The 9,429-nt window shown below is 36.5% G+C and overlaps 1 long non-coding RNA gene across 1 annotated transcript; it reads right to left on the bottom strand.

Annotated features, from left to right (window-relative positions):
- Nucleotides 1-7,197: 7,197 nt before the first annotated feature.
- Nucleotides 7,198-8,429, bottom strand: LOC117537306. The gene is made up of 4 exons (XR_004567704.1): nucleotides 8,323-8,429; nucleotides 8,139-8,233; nucleotides 7,669-7,787; nucleotides 7,198-7,276 (listed from the first exon to the last, which is right to left on the bottom strand). It is a non-coding gene; the product is annotated as an uncharacterized LOC117537306 (long non-coding RNA).
- Between the last annotated feature and the right edge of the window lie 1,000 nt (nucleotides 8,430-9,429).

Below are 9,429 nucleotides of genomic sequence, written 5' to 3'. Positions count from 1 at the left end.
GATGGCATGTGGTTCATTTATATTATTTGCGATTGAGGAACAGGGTAATTTATGAGAATAATGTTAGGACTAATTGCTTCATAAACTTGTTGCACAAATACTATGAACTACTTTTACTGTGTACTTTTTGAGAATGGCAAAATTCCCTCCAGAGAACAAGAATGAGCATTTTTGTCAACTTTAATGTGGGATAAAAAACATTTCTTCCATAAGTAGTTTATGAAACGGCCATGTTTGTACTTAGTACTTCTAGTACTACTTGCAAAAATAATATGAACTACTTTTACTGTGTACTTTTGAGTAATTTGAGTTTCAAAGTCCTCTCCAGAGAACAAGAATGAGCATTTTTGTCAACTTTATTGTGGGATAAAAACGTTTATTCCATAAGTAGTTTCTGAAACTGCCATGTTTGTACTTAGTACTTCTAGTACTACTTGCAAAAATAATATGAACTACTTTTACTGTGTACTTTGAGTAATTTGAGTTTCAAAGTCCTCTCCGGAGAACAAGAATGAGCATTTTTGTCAACTTTAATGTGAGATAAAAAACATTTCTTCCATAAGTAGTTTCTGAAACTGCCATGTTTGTACTTAGTACTTCTAGTACTACTTGCAAAAATAATATGAACTACTTTTACTGTGTACTTTTGAGTAATTTGAGTTTCAAAGTCCTCTCTGGAGAACAAGAATGAGCATTTGTGTCAACTTTAATGTGGGATAAAAAACATTTCTTCCATAAGTAGTATCTGAAACTGCCATGTTTGTACTTAGTACTTCTAGTACTACTTGCAAAAATAATATGAACTACTTTTACTGTGTACTTTTGAGTAATTTGAGTTTCAAAGTCCTCTCCAGAGAACAAGAATGAACATTTTTGTCAACTTTATTGTGGGATAAAAAACATTTCTTCCATAAGTAGTTTCTGAAACTGCCATGTTTGTACTTTGTACTTCTAGTACTACTTGCAAAAATAATATGAACTACTTTTACTGTGTACGTTTGAGTAATTTGAGTTTCAAAGTCCTCTCCGGAGAACAAGAATGAGCATTTTTGTCAACTTTAATGTGGGATAAAAAACATTTCTTCCATAAGTAGTTTATGAAACTGCCATGTTTGTACTTAATACTTCTAGGACTACTTGCAAAAATAATATGAACTACTTTTACTGTGTACTTTTTGAGTAATTTGAGTTTCAAAGTCCTCTCCGGAGAACAAGAATGAGCATTTGTGTCAACTTTAATGTGGTCTAAAAAACATTTCTTCCATAAGTAGTTTATGAAACTGCCATGTTTGTACTTAGTACTTCTAGGACTACTTGCAAAAATAATATGAACTAATTTTACTGTGTACTTTTTGAGTAATTTGAGTTTCAAAGTCCTCTCCAGAGAACAAGAATGAGCATTTTTGTCAACTTTAATGTGGGATAAAAAACATTTCTTCCATAAGTAGTTTATGACACTGCCATGTTTGTACATAATACTTCTAGGACTACTTGCAAAAATAATATGAACTATTTTTACTGTGTACTTTTTGAGTAATTTGAGTTTCAAAGTCCCCTCCGGAGAACAAGAATGAGCATTTTTGTCAACTTTAATGTGGTCTAAAAAACATTTCTTCCATAAGTAGTTTATGAAACTGCCATGTTTGTACTTAATACTTCTAGGACTACTTGCACAAATAATATGAACTAATTTTACTGTGTACTTTTTCAGTAATTTGAGTTTCAAAGTCCCCTCCAGAGAACAAGAATGAGCATTTGTGTCAACTTTAATGTGGTCTAAAAACATTTCTGCCATAGACATATGACACTGGCATGTTCTTCTGCTCTAGTTGCAGAGAAAGCAATTCCAATTGCTTGCCCTGGCTTCTTGGAGTTGGTCCTGATTCATCCCCAGGCACTGCTCATGGAACCATCTTTCACAGGTGTCACACTGTAAAATGAAATGAGTGACCATCAAATCTGAGAATAATTTTGACAAAATTAGATTCATGTCAACTTTATTACATGTATCTATAGTCTGTAGCATACTCACCTCAAACACCAGTTTAATATCTGAAAATAACTATATTATGTCTACATTTTCAGTTTTTCAAATAAAAATGTTTTTTAGGTAGTTATAGGTAGAAGATTTATAGTTCTGGGAAAACCCCATGTTGCATCACTATAATGTAGTTACCTTTTGGTATTCTTAATTGGTCAGTTATGTATTGCATACGAGCTGCTTCTCCCTGCTTCCCATATTTTGATAGTGACTTACAGGATGTTGGTGTGTGAAAGAGGACAACAGCAGATAACACACACAAACCTCTTTCCAAGTGGTCCGTTTTACATTAGGAGTGTTGCCTCAAGGTATAACTTGTTTTCCAGGCCTGATCTGGTGGACATGTACCGTCAGTCTCCCAGCGGCGTAGAGTGAGGTGGAGGAACCGCGGGGTGCGCTAATTCAGTGCCCCATATTGCTATTTTCCAAGCTAATGTAGCTTTGTCATATTTGTCAACGCTGCATTGAGGCTATTGTCATCATGTGGGTGGACTTAGACTCAAACCTGGGGTGAAGTTACACTTTAATTTAATATGTTGCTATTAGACATGATTAGAATTGTCAGTATCCCTATTCCACTACTCATCACATTTTATATTCTCTCTGTTCATTATATGTGTAAACAATGTATATACATTACCATTTATCTGAGAGAAGTTGTCTTGACTGTTTTGTTAGTAAATCAATTTATATCGGTTCCACAGTCATTTTGAATAGAGTTAATGTGTGTGGGCTGCAGCTGGGGCGACGCACGAGGTTGCCGTAAAAAAATTATTCTGCATGCGCCGAAAAGTAGAAATCGAAGCATGGCCCTGCAGCGTTTTCGCTGGACCGCCTGATCTGGATAGACCCAGTGACTCAACAGTTTTGTAAATACATCTAATATCATAAATTGAATTTGATTAGAATATGATGAAGCCCTATTATAACTACACTACGACAAATACTCACCCAATCTGTAGTGGGAGGCCCAGATCATGGGGGCTTTGAGGCAGAGCACATTGCACAGTTGTTCTCCATGTGAAACACTGCAGGAAAAGAAAATATGTTATTTAGACATACTGTATATGTATACAGTTAACAGTTTATTGGCAGCAGAAGTGCAGTCAAATTCTATGCAGCTGTTCAGCTGTAAATTATAGCTTATGAACTCTAAATGGATCATGAATGGGATCATTAACACAGGTTTAATATGTTTTTAAGGATGGATGTTTTAAAAAGAAGACTATGTACACAGTGTGAACAGAACAACATATAAACAGACATACATAAACAATCCGTAATATTCTAAACATTACTAGGCAATGACCTGTATGCAACACATTTAAAAATGCAGGAATTTATATTTGTCACTGTTTCACTCTAAGCCCTGTTTTGTGTTCCATATTTCACCCATGCCTCCTGCCACTCTGCCTGTAAGCTTTCAATAAACCACCTATAAACTTTTCCTGGATGCCTGGTACAATCTGTATTCGTTTCCTCTTCCCTGCTCTCCTGACACAAACCGTGACAGTTTAAGTGTCAGTATTTACATTCCTTATTGCAGCAGGAAAAAAAGTTATTCTTCAACTGTTAATGTCTCAATGGAGTGTGTGTGAGAGAAATATAAGTTATGGGTTCAACTGAGAGATGTATGGAATATTTGGTTTGGGCCCTGTGCTTAAAATCAATGATGCTGTAGGCTATAAATGCTGTAGTGTGTGGACTCAAAGGCAATTTTACAGGCTGTAGTTATTGTAGATTTGTTTGATTGCATTGGATTAATAGAAGTTCATCATTTCCATAACAACTAACTAAGAACCATAACATAAAGCAGGACAAATGACTTACAAACCTGAACCACTGAGTATTGAAAGTGCAAACTTTCTCCTCTCACAAGCCCAGGGGCGTCGCCTGGGGTAGGCATCCGGGGCTTTAGCCCCGGATGTTTTTTCTTTAGCCCCGGACAAATTCTCCCTCAATAATATAATACATTAACCTACTTTACCTATAGGACGGACGGCAGAAATGTAATTTCCCATGTTCAGTGAATGCAACACAGAGGCAAAGACGACGCCACCGGACCAATCAGAGAGTTGCATGGAAATAAACGTGTTTTATTGGCTGACAGGTACGTACCTCTCCTCTGTGACAATGTTTAAACTTTAAACTGTCAGCCCCGGACGCGGAGATTCTGAAGATGGACATTAGACATTTCTTTAATAAAAAAGACGGCAATTCTCAAGTGGTGGCTCACACAACAACCCCAGAGCCACCACCTGAGCCAGATGAACAAGGTATGTACCTGTCAGTAAACTTACAAGTTATGCGAACATGTAAGCAAAGCATACATTATAGCTACGTTGACGTTACTTTGAATCGCGCGGGTAAGCTAAACCGTTAGCAAGTAGATATAGCTAGCCAGATATATGAAATCAACACTTTGTCATACAATCTAAATGTTGTGTTTTTTAGCGTTACTTGGTGATTTCAAAGAAAGCTCTCTGGGAAATGTTGACTTACTGTCTGTGTTCGACATGAAGCTAGAAGCTGCCTTACAGTAGTACACAGTTGATCCTGATTCCTGAGTCCTGTCAGTTAAAGTGTTTCATAGTTAGCTTAGCTAAGCATCAACCTAGCACTGAAATATATATATGGATGTTATGTGACAGTATGTCTGAGAAAAGGTCAGCTGAAATGGTGGCATGCCACTGCTTTACTGTCGACAGCATGTTTGAACATATTTGCAGCAGTAAATGTGGCTGTCTGGCCACTGACGTTGCCATAACAACGCCTGCATTTAAATGTGCAACCTCTTTTTGTGACAGATTTTGCATTAAAATATAATTCTTCTGATTTATATTTCCTATTGACAGCTAGTTTCTATGTGTACATTATGAGATGGACAGCCAGCTAACAAGCTTTTTATACAAATATTTCAGATCAAAGCCAATCCAGTGGGGCTCCTGAAAGGGAGCAAGGGACACTATGCTCCCAAATATTAAGCCTTGACCCGCATCTTAAAATTGATATGATCAAAAAATGATCTGCATTGTCGGAGGCCTTTTTTCCTCATTATCATGTCAAATTGTACAGCTTTCCTTAGTGTTGAATGCAGAAAGATGACTATATTAGAGTATTAAGTGAAAATGACTATATTAAAGTTTTAAGTAAATATATTAAGTGAATTACTCAAACTGCATTTGTATAGGAATGATTCTGTCCTATTGGCAGATAACTACTCTAACAGTGATATCTACAAGAGATGTAAATGTAACTATTTTCAATTGGTTAGTATTACATTTTGTGACAGTGTGGTGACACTCATTTTAATGAAGACACATTTGTGTATCTTGAAATTCATTTATTTGACAGAGCTGGAAACTGATTGACTTACATACTTGTTTGTGTTTACCTACACAGTCATCACAGATGAGCCAAACAGAGTAGAGGATGAAGAAAGGAGAACAGGAGAAAGGGACACACAAGAAGGAGATGCAACAGACAAGAAAGACAATGGAGACAACAATGAACAGGAACACCAGAACAGACAAGAGTCAATGAGTAACATGACTGATTTAGGGACTGCAGATATAGGGCCAAGGCAAGTGAGACATCACTGCTTTCCATCCAGCATGTTTGGCCAGCAAAAGAGATCATTTCAACCGCAAACAGCAAGTGATGAGGGAAGCCGCAAGTGAGGAGGGATTATTATTTCCTCCTTCCATCCCTTTTTTCTGTTTAATCTGATTACTAACAACTTCTAATAATTTGACATAGTTTATGATTTAATTGGAAAATGAAGTGTTTTTAAATAATAAACCCGTTTCTGATTCTTTGATTTCTTTTTGATGGGTGTTGAGAGATGTATCCATATCTCTTAATGTTGCTCTCAAAGTGCACAAGATTGATGCTTTTAACTTCAGTATTTAAAAAAAGTCTTCCTGGGGGACCCCAGAGGAGGTGAGTTCCCCCCAAAATAGCACTATCTCTGCTTATGTAACTCCGGTGTCCCCTCGGCAACAGATCACTCAGAGCTGATTACTTTCCTGCATTTCAATGGACAGCATATAAAAAGGACACGTGAGCTGCATTGCTTAAGAGATCCTCTCATGCTATCTCTTTTACAAAATAAGTGTCCAGTCAACAACAAAAGTATATTTTTCACAAGCAATGTGAAACATTAAACTTATACAAACTGGTGTACAAAACTCACATACCTGCGTTGGTCTCCTGGAGTGTCTCGACTCTTTCTTCTCCACATCTCTTGTCCACCATCAGAGATTGCAAACATTTCAGAAACAGCTAGAGGTAGGGGACAAACAACTTGTTCGCTGGGCATGTCAAAAACCTCCCTGCTTTGATCAAGACTTTAGGGAGCCTTTCAGCCCCTCTAGTAAAGGGACTGGAAAGCAAGCTTTGAAAATGCAGTACCATCTACATGCTGTCATGTTCCAGACACTGCTCTCAACCACTCAGGGCCTGCACAAATACCTGCAGAAAGAAACAATTGACTTGGTGCAGGCAGTAGATTACAAAACAGCAGTTTGAAAAGAACACACTGAAAAGTTACCGAAGTAACGAGAAAGCACATGAGGTCTATGACAAGACCAAGGCCCTGTGCAATGATCTTGATATTCCCGAAACTGTGACGCAGAGGAAGAAGCGTAGAAACATGGAATACTTTGTAGTCAAGGCATCATGTGGAGCAATGTGAAACATTAAACATAAATAAACTGGTGTATAAAACTCGCATACCTGCATTTCAATGGACAGCATAAAAGGACTCGTGAGCTGGGTTCTGGTGCTCAGATTAACTCTTGATGATCACGTTGATAAATCATATAAAACAAATAGCCAATCACACTAAAAACATGTTGCTGTGACTGTGAGCATTAAACATTAAACTAAACAAACACAACAGTACGTTATTGTCCTTATAAAATAAAAACATACATTTTGTCCACCGAGATAATACAGGCACCTTACCCTCAAGAGATCCTCACGTGCTATGAGAATCTCCCACAATCCATTGCCGTAACAAAGCTTTTTGTTTGTGACACCAGATGGCGCAATTGTGTATGTGCGTGTGGGGAGTCTTGCAGTAGAAAATGTGACTGTAGCGCCGCCACTGTGGGCTAAGCCCCGAATGTTTCCAGGTCCAGGCGACGCCCCTGCACAAGCCATCTCCTTTTTGGATGTCCCAAAGGACATAATTGGTAATGCAGGAAAGGCCTCCATCACTGCTCTTGCCATCTACACACCAACACACAGAATCACACTTCTCATCTGCGCTACATTGTTTTTGCCAGTAAAATTACAACATTGAATTGATATTTCAATAAAAAATGATCAAACTATTAATAACTAATAGTTGTAATGAGGTAATTAACACAACTTGAAGAATGTACATGACAAACTACATGGGTTGTGTCAACAACCAGCCCTCTTATCACTTTTACACAATTCCCCTAAAAAATAAACTGAAAATTGATAATTCAGAAACTAATGACTTATTTTTTAACATCATTGACTATTTTATACTTTAAACTTGTATAATAATCAAGACACTGAAATAAATATAAGAATATATATGTAGCAGAAGCATACATATTACATATAGTAGTTAAAGTAAAAAACTACGTTACCATGGTAACAATGACCCCACAGCTACTGCCATCACGTTGAACTGGATGGTGCATGGTTGCTCCTCTCCATTTGACAGTCCTCCTTGCCATAGCAGGTCCTCCTCATCTTGAAGTATTCCCTTTGTAAAACACATTGTGGAATAGTCTCTAATGTAACTCCCAACAGACACATGTAGAATACAAATCTTTAAATATTGTGTAAAATAAAAACACTCCATCCCAACAGTATGGACACTGGAAAATATTGTAGGTTACCTTGCTTACTGAGCTACTTCATTTAGAATTGTGTACACAGATACTAAGGGCGGGATAAGGAAATATCATTTAAAAAACAGCTGAGACCACCAAGCACAAAATAAATGCTTCAGTGGTGTGGGTTTGGGAACTTCTGTTAACATACTTATGTTTACTTAAACACAAAGCACTAAATATAATTCTAAGATCACTTTATATCTAATTTGCTGACTTACCGTACTCTTTTCGCAGCATTTTCCGAGTCTGCTTTCTCTTTGGAATTTGCCGCTGGATCCACCAAAAATACTGATCTTATAGCAGGAAATAAGTACTACAAAAAAGGGATGTTATTTCAAAACAGCATCAAACATATATACATATTTAAATGAAAGGGATTTCTGAATGAAAACAATCACTAACCAGCAACTTCCAGTGTGTTCTTTCAATATTTACAAAGGCGATCACGGCTTGATAATCATTAAAGTTGATCTATAACAGCAATAAAAATACTTTTAAAAAAGTTTTCGTAGGAATATGATGCCTTATTTTATTAAAAATAAATCATGGTGTTTGAATTTGTATATTAAATTACAAAATAGAAAACCCAAAGTACTATAACACAGCCTCGCCTACTGATTTCAAATGTGTGCTCTAAAATCATATTTATAAATGACTATTATCATTATTATAAGCAAGACAATAAATGGCAAAGATATGTAGAAAATAAACGTATTTGAGATACGTTCATAAGAAACGTAACGTGGGAGAAAATATGTTGCTAGAAGATATGTAGAAAATAAACGTATTTGAGATACGTTCATAGGCAAGGCAAGGCAAGTTTATTTATATAGCACTTTTCAACACAAGGCAATTCAAAGTGCTTTACAAAAATGAAAGACATTAAGAAAATGGCATTAAAAATCAGTCATTAAAAGAAAAGCTAATACAATAAACATTAAAAAATACATGGATAAAAGATACAGTGCAGTCTAAGATATGAATAGTTCAATTAAAAGCAGCGACAAAAAGAAAAGTCTTCAGCCTGGATTTAAAAGTAGTCAGAGTTGCAGCGGACCTGCAGGTTTCTGGGAGTTTGTTCCAGATATTTGGAGCATAATAACTGAACGCTGCTTTACCGTGTTTAGTTCTGACTCTGGGGACAGAAAGCTGAAGATATTCAATAGAAACATAACGTGGGAGAAAATGTGTTTCTAGAAGATATTTAGAAAATAAACGTATTTGAGATACGTTCATAACGAACGTAACGTGGGAGAAAATACGTTTCTAGCTAAACGTAATTGAGAATGCAGTTTAGTTCTGTGGGAACGTACTTTTTAGGAGACAGGGTTGAGCAGTCAAACATGGTGGTGGAAATATTACATTCTCTAGGAGTGACTTTGCCATTGGATTACTGAAAAAAATGACAGTAAAAGTAGTTCATATTATTTTCGCAAGTAGTCCTAGAAGTATTAAGTACAAACATGGCAGTTTCATAAACTACTTATGTAAGAAATGTTTTTTAGACCA

Source organism: Gymnodraco acuticeps, unplaced genomic scaffold, assembly GCF_902827175.1.
Source record: "Gymnodraco acuticeps unplaced genomic scaffold, fGymAcu1.1, whole genome shotgun sequence".
NCBI lineage: Eukaryota > Metazoa > Chordata > Actinopteri > Perciformes > Bathydraconidae > Gymnodraco > Gymnodraco acuticeps.
Note: the sequence above shows the minus strand (reverse complement) of the source record. Positions and strands in the feature narration are given on the sequence as shown.